This window comes from Rhinoraja longicauda, chromosome 31 (assembly GCF_053455715.1).
Source record: "Rhinoraja longicauda isolate Sanriku21f chromosome 31, sRhiLon1.1, whole genome shotgun sequence".
Lineage (NCBI taxonomy): Eukaryota > Metazoa > Chordata > Chondrichthyes > Rajiformes > Arhynchobatidae > Rhinoraja > Rhinoraja longicauda.
In genome coordinates, this window is record NC_135983.1 from 15,638,029 (window position 1) to 15,648,911 (window position 10,883).

Sequence of the window (10,883 nt, forward strand, 5' to 3'; positions counted from 1 at the left end):
CCGACCATCGATCACCCTGGTTCTACATTATCCCACTGCGATTAACATTTGAAATAACTTTCAATTATCTTACTCTATCCCTTCCTCATCTGACCCACATTAACCCTGTGTTGTCATCCAGAAAGTGAACTCTGACTTTTGCTACCCTGTCACCAGTCACCCAGACTAAACATTACATCTTTTCAGTCAAACCTGGCTTGGCGGCGACTTGAACAACACACTACCACTGGATTGATTCCTTGCCTTTTAACAACCACTCTAGCATTACATTTATAGCTTTCGAGTGCTCATCACAGACTTTATTATATATTTATTACACTTCCATTTAAGTTTCATTGCCCTAAAGTAACTGGCACAATAAATGTATGGAGAAAGCCATGATCTAATCAGCATTAGAATCAGACAACATGTAATGTTTTACTTAACAGATCAAATTATTTTCCCTTCCTCATGTTAAACTCTGGTCTCCGCAGGTGTTGAACAGAGAGTCACGGAGTCTGATACCCATTCCTCCTGTGGTGAGGTATGTGCCAGTTCAATGAAGGGCAAGAATAAAGGCTCAAACACAAACTTTGATGTTTCATTCAGTCCATCTACAATACACAAGCTCGATTCACACCCACAGAGCTGCAGTTTTTCCCCCTGTGATGGTGGAAGAGCAGAAGACGATTTCCATCATTTTCTTTCTCCAGAACAGACTCTGCTCCCAATCACCCTTGAGATGTGGACACATGATGCTGCTGTTGTTTTAGTGATCCTGACGGTGATTTGCTTCCAACGGTTCAATGGTTTCATTTACTATCACGTGCACAGAGATAGAGTGAAATGCCTGTTCTGCATAATATCCGGTCAAATCATACAATACATGACTACAATAGAACTTGTGGAACAGCACGCCGCGTGTCGCCACGTTCCAGCGCCATCTTGCAACTTCCAAGTCTCTGAAAAGACCGATCTTGGCCCTGGGAGATGTGCAATTTCTTATTTTCATTCCTTCAAGGTCTGGGGTCCTGGTGCCATGGGTTGATGAAATAGGGGCCGGCATGGCCCAGCATGATGCCATCAGCTCCTCGAAGTGCAGTATTCACAAAATAAAACTCTTAATCATAATGAACTTTTCACTCAATCCTTTATTGACATTGTTGTCCATGGTGGTTTCCCATCACATCAATAAGCTGTTAACCCTAACAAATTGATAAAGTGAAGCTCTGCTCCTCCCCATCCCGATGATTGAGAAGACTCTGATTCTGACATGACTGAAGAGGCCAGTGTGCTTGGCAGGGCTGACGGCTGGATAGTTTTGGAGGTGGTTCACTTCTACCATTAATGCAGGGCTTCCATGTGCTCCTGATGTACAGACTCAAACTCCCACTCCCATGCCAAGTACTCCTCCATTGCCTTGAGTGATTCAGGCATTCCCAGGAACTGGTGACAATGTTTTTTGTAAATCGAGGAATCTTTACAAATGTCCACCTCAATTTCTTTCCATGGAAGAGTTGTGTTTGGAGCGCCCCCTTCAGGCACCTTGTGATTGTCTTATCCTGCATGCACATTTGAAGAATTTTGCAGAGGTAAATGGTGTGAGTAGTTCAAACCACAGAAGCATGAAGACATCATCGCAGCTCAGTTGACCATGAGTTTGTGCTGGGTGTGGAGTCTTGATCTTCAATTATCCACTTCCTCTCTTGACCAAAAGATGTCCGACCATTGACACACCGTGCTAGACTTGAAGTCATGCTCACAGTGGTGGGATTGCCATAACTGTGCATTGATAAAATGGAGTTGACTTTCTGGGGCCAAGCCCTGGAAGGGATGCCATTTTAATCAAGTCATTGCTGAAGTTTTAGAGACATTACATTGCTTTTGGTACTAAGCCAAGTGTCATAAATTGGGTAATTCAAACCCAATTAATCTGAATTCTGTTAAAATAAATTTAAACCTGGAAGGTAATTACATGTAAAGGCAATGTTGGAGATGTCAGATCGTTGTAAAAACCTTACCAGAGCCCCTTTGAGAATGAAGCCTGCTTTCCTTACCTGGTCTAGCCTATTTATGTCTCCACACCAGCACTGTTGCCTCTGGACTGTCCTCTGATACTGTTTACAGGTAGTATGGTAACTGGGAGAAAAATTAAAATATTAATCTCACAATCTCAAGCAACATGGGAAACATCAGAATTTTGAAAAATATTCAAGTAGAAAATAAGTGATTAAATGGAGTGAAACACAAAGTGCTCGAGGAACTCAGCAGGTCAGGCAGCTTTCAGTGGAGGGATGGGATAGACAACGTATAGGGTTGGGATCCTTCTTCAGACTTAAAATCCCACTCTCAACACAAGTGGGTGCTTTGATCTGCTGTTACCCTGACCCAGGAGGCTGTTGGGAGTCTGCTCCTTAATGAACGATGGACTATTGTTTTTCTTACACTGAACTTTGAAATGTTGCTTGGATTGAACTCATGAAATACTCTTCAACATGTTTCAAACACTAACACGCCTGTACATTTTATCCTTTCAGTTCCCACATATTTAGTACTCACCTACTACTGATACATTTAGAATTACGATCATGATTGTGAAAGGTTTGATACTAACTAAAACTGCCACTCTCCCAGTGTTTGCTTTGAACCTTGAGTCCATTCTCATGCACATCGGTTCAATGGCCGAATGGCCTAATTCTGCTCCTAGAACCTATGAATGTTGCTTCTGTGAACACCCCTCATGTTCTAAAATGGCAATTTACCACTGGTGTCTTCTGTTTAACCTATTTCCCTCCACACTGGCACTTTCTTATTTACTTGTTTCACCAAAAGCAAAAACTGAAATTCTAATTTAAAAGAACTTTGAGAAACACAAGAAAACTGCAGATGCTGGAACCTTGGCCAATATATAAAGTGCTGGAGTAACTCAACGGATCAGGCAGCATCTGCGGAGGGAATGGACTGGCAATGTTTCAGATCGATCAGAAATGTCACTTATCCATGTTCTCAAGAGATGCTGCCTGACCTGCTGACTTACTCCAGCATTGTGTCTATTTAAAATAAACTTTAGGACTGATTGTAGGTGAATTAACAGAATTAACAGCAAGCAGATGCAGTATAAAGGCAGACGAGTTAATACAGTAGACCAGTGAATTCAGAAACGTGAGAGCTGATGAAAAATTTGAACGGAGGAGAGTCAATGTGAATTGTTCATGTTTCTGCACCTTGCAAGCATTTAACATTTATTAAAAAATTGTATTTAACCTGACAGACACAGAAAACAGCCTGGGTGTTAAATACTACAATAAGAAAGTCTTACAACATTTGTTATCGTTCCGCTGTTGTATACCATCTGTACTTTTGCAATAGTGTTTCAAAATTCCTCCCTCCCTTTGCTCAGGAGTTATCAATTAGTGTTTGGTTAACAAAATAAAACAGGAAATTATGACCATTACCATGCAAGCTTTCAATATAAATTTTTAAATAAAAATGTAAGTTTAAGAAATTTTCTTTCCCCCGATTTTCATTTATGATTCATAAAGTACCATTGAATTGAATCCCCACCTGCTTGGAATCGCTAATCGCTAATAGCTCAATGCTGCTACCTGCTGGTAATAAAAAGAAACTGCAACATCAACTACTGACATAACTCTGCCAATCCACCCAATTGTCTATGACTACTAAAACATTGATAAAAAGTGGATTGGATGTAAGCCTGTTCCACATTGTCTGATGTTCAGACTTCCGATACCACACTGCTTCAAATGTTAAAAGTATTTTGTGAAATGTAATTTTTAAAACCAGGATGCATTGAGGGGCAAAATTCTTCTTAATGAAGGTCAATAAGAATCTGGGACTCCACTCCTCCTAAGAGTTCTTCATGGATATCTATTGCTGTCCAGACTGAATGACGGGCACAGTACTGATTAAAAAGTATTTAAAATGTAACTGCTATACAACTGACTATTTCCATATTTCTACACTTTATCTTATAGAACTCTGATAAGTGTGATGTGCTGCAGGCTCAATGTCCTGAAGAAATAAGTCATAGGTCAGTCAAAATAGAAATGATTAAATAATGTAATTCTCAATTTTCTCTGTAACAATAGACAATAGGTGCAGGAGTAGGCCATTCGGCCCTTTGAGCCAGCACCCCCATTCACCGTGATCATGGCTGATCATGCACAATCCTGCCTTCACCCCGTATCCCTTGACTCCGCTATCATTAAGAGCTCTATCTAACTCTCTCTTGAAAGCATCCAGAGAATTGGCCTCCACTGCCTTCTGAGGCAGAGAATTCCACAGCTTCACAATTCTCGGAGTGAAAAAGTTTTTCCTCATCTCCGTTCTAAATGGCCTACCCCTTATTCTTAAACTGTGGCCCCTGGTTCGGGACTCCCCCAACTTGATGAAGGCAAAAATGTGTGCATTAAGCTGTATTAAAAATGTCATGGTAGCTTATTACATGTAAAAGTGCTTCATCTGTAATTCAGTAATACAAGGTTTTCTCCGCAATGTTTGGTGAGATCAGAGAGCGAATTACAGTTAGTGAGCAGAGGCTGTGGGCAGAAATGGAAGTGGGCAGTTGATTTGAAGGAGGAAGAGATAACCTGTGATGAAGAAAGGTTGAATAGGTGGGAGAATTAAGAGTGGCTTCAGTGTTGTGCAAGATTCCAGTACACTCACAAAACCTTCAATTAATATTAAATAAGTGAAAAGCGAGTCCTGCCCTCGGAAATGACTCTCCAAGTCCCCATGATTAGGGCCTAGATATGCCAAGGAGGTTGATATTTGATATTCAAGTTATCCAATGGCAATCGCAGTGATTAAGGCAGCAGCAACTAAACATAGCACAAAAAGTAAGGAAATTTGTGTTTGGTAGATTATTTCTTTGTTGTAACAATGCTTCTTGGCAATAAATCTTATACCGTTGGAAAGCCTGTTTATTTCCCTTTTAAATGGTGCCACATTTGTAAGGAACATGCATTTGTGGGATGAGCAGCAGAGCTGAGTATATGGGTTGCGCCCATGAAAAATTTGCCAAATCTTCTCTGCCAATGCCAAACAGCTTATTCTGCCATTGACTCTTGTTCGGTGTTGTTTGGTGGATTGGATGATTGAAGTCTGAAGAAACAAGACATATTGGCAATTTAACAATTTATTCATTTAATAAACAGGAGCCACAATAGCGTGTGGAAGAACCATACACAGCCATAACAGCCTGGCACCTCCTCCTCATGCTGGTCACCAGCCTGGTCACACACTGTTGTGGGATGGCATCCCATTCTTGTCAGCACCTGGGGGTACCAGAAGCTCAAAACAAGAGTCAATAGCAACAGCAGAATAAGCTGTTTGGCATTGGCAGAGATTTGGCAAATTTTTCATGGGCGCAACCCATATACTCAGCTCTGCTGCTCACCCCACAAATGCATGTTCCTTACAAATGTGGCACCATTTAAAAGGGAAATAAACAGGCTTTCCAACGGTATAAGATTTATTGCCAAGAAGCATTGTTACAACAAAGAAATAATCTACCAAACACAAATTTCCTTACTTTTTGTGCTATGTTTATTTTGTGCTCACTTATTCAGTCAGATGATGTAGACTGTAGTGACATACAAGGCCTGTGAGGCTGGCTCCCCATGGCAGGAATTGTAAATTATGATAGGAAAAAAAAAAAAGGAATAATGAAAATCACGACTGGAGTACGAAGTGTTGACTAGAATGGAACCTTGACAGCTTGAATTCCACAATGCCTCACAGACATCACTGCCACACCATTCACCTGGTAATCTACTGTCGCCAGAGGGCTGAAGGATGGTTGTAACTACCATACCATATGACTGCACTCCCCTTCCCTCCATTAACTAACAGTGAAGAAAGTGAGGGATCCAATTGCCAAAAAAGTGATATTTTAGGGTATCCTTCCATACTTCCTGCATGCTGTGAGGAAAATGTCTCTCAAATCATTGAGAGACGCAATGGTGGCGCAGCGGTAGAGTTGCTGCCTTACAGCGACGGCAGCGCCGGAGACTCAGGTTCGATCCTGACTACGGGCGCCGTCTGTACGGAGTTTGTATGTTCTCCCCGTGACCTGCGTGGGTTTTCTCCGAGATCTTCGGTTTCCTCCCACACTCCAAAGACATACAGTAGGTTAATTGACTGGGTAAATGTAAAAATTGTCCCTAGTGTGTGTGTGTGTGTGTAGGATAGTGTTAATGTGCTGTGCTGTGCTGGGCGGCGCGGACTCGGTGGGCCGAAGGGCCTGTTTCCGCGCTGCATCTCTAAAAAAAAAAAGTCACAAGTTGGTAGAAACAAGTGCAGCTCTGCCCAGTCACAATGCAAAACATTTCACTTCAGAAGGTTGACTCCAGCCTGAGTGAGTTGATATTTGCATGGAAAATCTCAGGTACCGCTTAAATAACACCCTAACATACAATTCTCAACTAGCTCTGGGATAGTTCTGCGGAAACATCAGATTTCGGAGAAATTTAAAACCTATTAGTCAAGAATCAAGTGTTTAATTGTCCTATCTACCGGCAACAGAACAATGAAATTCTTACTTGCTGCAGCTTTACAGGCTCGTTAATGCAATAACACAGATAAATACATAATAATCAATAATATAATAAACCAATAACTGTAATAGTAGGTTGCCACAAAAGTGCAAAGCCAAAGTCCGTAGTGCAATCATCCATAGAAGATCCTAGTTGCTGAGCTTAGTGTTGTGTAGTGTTCAAGAGACTGATGGTTGCTGGGAAGATGCTATTTTGACCTGGAGGTCAGTTTTCAGGCTCCTTACCTTCTCGCATTGAGATGAGAACATGGCCAAAGTTGAGATGAGAGCATGGCCTGAATGGTGTGGATCTTTGATGATAATGGCTGACCTTTGAAGGAACACCTGCTTTAGATCCCTTCAATCATCTTCTGTCAAGAATATTCTTCTGACTTAGTGAAACCTTTCAGGTCAGAAGGTGCATGGTTCGAATGTTTTTCTGTAGTTCTGGCAATAGGGACTGGAACACTGGTTCTGATACCTAAGTTGGCATCTTTTAGAACAGTCACATCTGCTTGTGCCTGGCAGCACAGATTAAAAATCCAGTTTAATTTCCTCATCGATTCCTTTGACGTTGTTGCCCTGCCCTCATCTCCCAGAGCATTGCCATTCAGAATATTGGGCAAAGTCCCAGGATTTGCAGGTTCAGTGGAGCCTCAGATTTAGGCAAGGTGAACGTTGGCATGAAGACTGATGGCAATAATGGAAGGCAAGAGAGAGAACCATGATGAGAAAGGTCCAGGAGACCAAGAATCGGTACTGACCTCACTTTGCCATCATACCTTCCACACTATAGCCTACATCAGGATGGAAAATCTCTTTCGTGCAGTACCTGCTGACAGTATAATCCACATCAAACTCATTAGAAAGCTCACAATTAAACAATACTCGTGATTGTGTACTTAAAGGCTTATAAACAGATAGGGCTAATTAGCCTGCTCTGTATCAGTGAAACATTTTAAATAATTAATCTGTTTGCTTTAAAGATTTTTTTTTCCAAATTGGAATAGGAATGCACATGATAAATCTGTGCCATTTCTTCAATCTCTTTCAGTCTAACGCAGCTGAGGTTTAAAAGACCCTTGATTTGAATGATTAGTAAAAACCTAATTGGGGTAATCATCTGGTGTGAAACAAGTGCAGACTACAACACAGACCCAGATAAGCAAACAATGAGCAAATTAAATGAATTCCTAAATCATGCTGCCTGACTTGTGTTGTAAGCACGATACAGTGGAAGAAGTTGTAGATCGTATGCCCACATACATGATCTTTCTCCTAAAGTGTTCTGTCAAAAGGGTCCCGACCCAAAACATCTCTGTTCATTCCCTTTACACATGCTGCCTGACCCACTGAATTCCTCCAGCACTTTTTTTTCACTGAAGGAACTCAGCAGGTTCTGTGGAGGCAGTAGGTGTGGGTTAACATTTCAGGGTGACATTCTGCATCAGAACTGAGAGAAAACTGACCTTCCTCTCTGTGGCTCCAGATTCCAGCATCTCCAACTTCTAATGTCTCCATTTTACTACTCCATGCAAAGCCTACTCAAAGTATGCCTACTTTGAGGAAGTTCTCCTCCTCTCTCGGACAAAGGTTTTGCGAGATCTTCTCTCACTGCTCCCACTCTTTGATTCCTGCTGCTCTCCCACCACGGTCTGACCCACACTCACTATTACAGCCATGTGCAGTCTGAAGAAGTCTCAACCCAAAATGTCATCTGTCCATTTTCCTCCACAAATGTTTCCTGAGCTCGTAGTCACACAGCAGGGAAAAGAGGCCATTCGGCCCAACACATTCATGCCGACCAAGGTGGCACATGCAATCTAGTCCCATTTACCCGTGTTTGGCCCATATCCTTATAAACTTTTCCAATATTGCAAGTTCCTCCAGCGCTTTGTTTTTGCTCCTGTATACTTTAGCTGAATATGTCCAAGAGCATTTATCTCAGAGCTTTTGTCACTGCTTCTTAAGAAACCATCAGTCACAAATCTCACATAATGTGGAAAATATCGAGGCTGTTTTGAGGGTAATAGTACAAGATAAACTGACAAAATCTGCTTTACTGAAACTGTTAAGAGTCTTAAACACAAAATGATACCTAAAACTATCACTTGGCAAAGGACTAACACTTTAAATCAGAAAAACACAACTTGATAACTATGTTTTATCATGCTATTATGAACAACATCTTTAAATATGTTATACTATATGCTCTTTATTTGGATACTAACATTGTGAGTTACAGGGAAACGTTGTCAATATTCAACCCTTTCCTTCCTCCATTCCCCTCCCCGAGTATTTTGTGTAACTTACATGGCTGACGTTTCCACTAGGCATTAGCCCTTCATTTGGGCACGGTTTAAAGTATCACTACATATATAAATTGTGTCCTGTTCCTTCTCTTTTGATCAGCACAATCACTACCTACCTTGACTAAAACACAAAGTGCTGGAGGAACTCAGCAGGTCAGGCAGCATCTGTGGAGGGAACATTTCAGGTCTCAACCCTTTTTTACCCAGACAAATCTAGAACATTTCACCTGAAATAATGTTCCACGGAGTGAGTCTTACTAATACTGTCTCAGTTTTTCCTCGATGTAAAATAGTAATTCACAATTAAAATGTTACATTCTGTAACAAACTGCATGGGGTTATCGACAAACATAGAAAATAGGTGCAGGAGGAGGCCATTTGGCCCTTCGAGCCTTTCATTGTGATCATGGCTGATCACCTACAATCAGTAACCCGTGCCTGTCTTCTCCCCATATCCCTTGATTCCACTAGCCCCTAGAGCTCTATCTAACTAGAGGATCTCCGCTTCCCTCAGTTCAGATGATTTCAACAACAGGTTCTATCACAGGAGCAAAAAAATTAAGTCCACACAACTCATTTTTACATGTTCAAATAAGCTGTTTAATTAAACCTTCAACTTATTTCAAGCCAGGATTTGTTCGTTTAAATCTTTAGAAAGAGAAACTAAAGATGTCGATTTCATGTTTGGCAAACTCAATGAATAATAAAAGAACATTTTGTTAAATCACAAGCTGAAATGCAAGCTGTTACAGAATGAAATGTCTACTTTTCCATACGTTGCAATTTCCCCCCATGAAGGATCGCTGATGCCTCAATTTGTTCAGTTTTGTTCCATCCTCCCAGACGCTAAAGTGCACTCTGATCTTCCAATGTCACGTTGGTCTTATTCCAGAAGCTCATGCAGATTGCTACACAGCGTTGGTAAGTCAACTATGCATCGTATAAATTTTCACTCACAGTATCTGCAGTCCAATATTCAGATGCCGGCCACGTTTACCAAATCCAAAGCCAGATGAAATGAACACATGATACTTTGGCTCCACGGTTTCTTTGATGGTGAGGACAATCATTGACCAAATTATTAACATCTTCTGATCTCAAAATGCAGAAATGTGCAGAAAAACGATTTCAATGTATTGCTTTAGTTTTTCCAGATTGTTATCAAATTGGCATTTAGAAACTTCTAGGTAGCTCATTTCAGGTGCCGAGAGTGAGACAATGTTTTGTAAAACCGTTAACATTTCAAATACAGTATTTCTATGCAAAAAATATATCTTTATAACTGTTGCATCAGTCAGTGCATTGGCCTCGTCCTTATAAACTTTTTTTCCACCCAGCTCTTTCCTATTGCAACAGACTGAAGTCTCTTGAGTTGGCACACTTTACCTCCAAAGATCACTGCAATTCTTATTCTGTAAGAATTCCAGGAATAACATGTTGATATCTGTCCAGAATTGGCATAAATTTGAAATCCTTTTCAAGCACATATTTTATCCACCAATTTGCTCATTTAAAAAATATAAGATTATTCTTCTCAATGCAATTTTATTAAAATAAATTTCAAGTGTACTGGCGTCCTGTCGTATTTGGAATGCTACCATGTCTCACTCACACTGTTACCCACTCTGCACTCATTTCAGTGAAGTTCAATAACTTCAGGATTCCCAATCTTTGGATGCATTTGCTCAGTAATATAAAATTGTTTCATTTATACAATGAGATAAGAAGTAATTTGCCCTCACCACTCCACACTGCCCTGGACAAATTTCCTTTTGGCTTGCATGAACCAATTTAAAATTAGATAAGGTGGAACATTAAACAAGTCTTTTTTTTTAACCTCAGATAAGAAATAATATCACTGTAAGCAAATACTAAATGTGGACTTAGTACAATTAATTCTACCCCAGGCACCTACTCCAGTTTGATCTCACTTCTTTTTACCTTAAGAAGGCTAGAGGAATACCTGTAAAAAGTTTCCTGAAAACAATATCACATTATTAAAGGACGACCAGTTTTCTTTAAATATTTCTCCATTT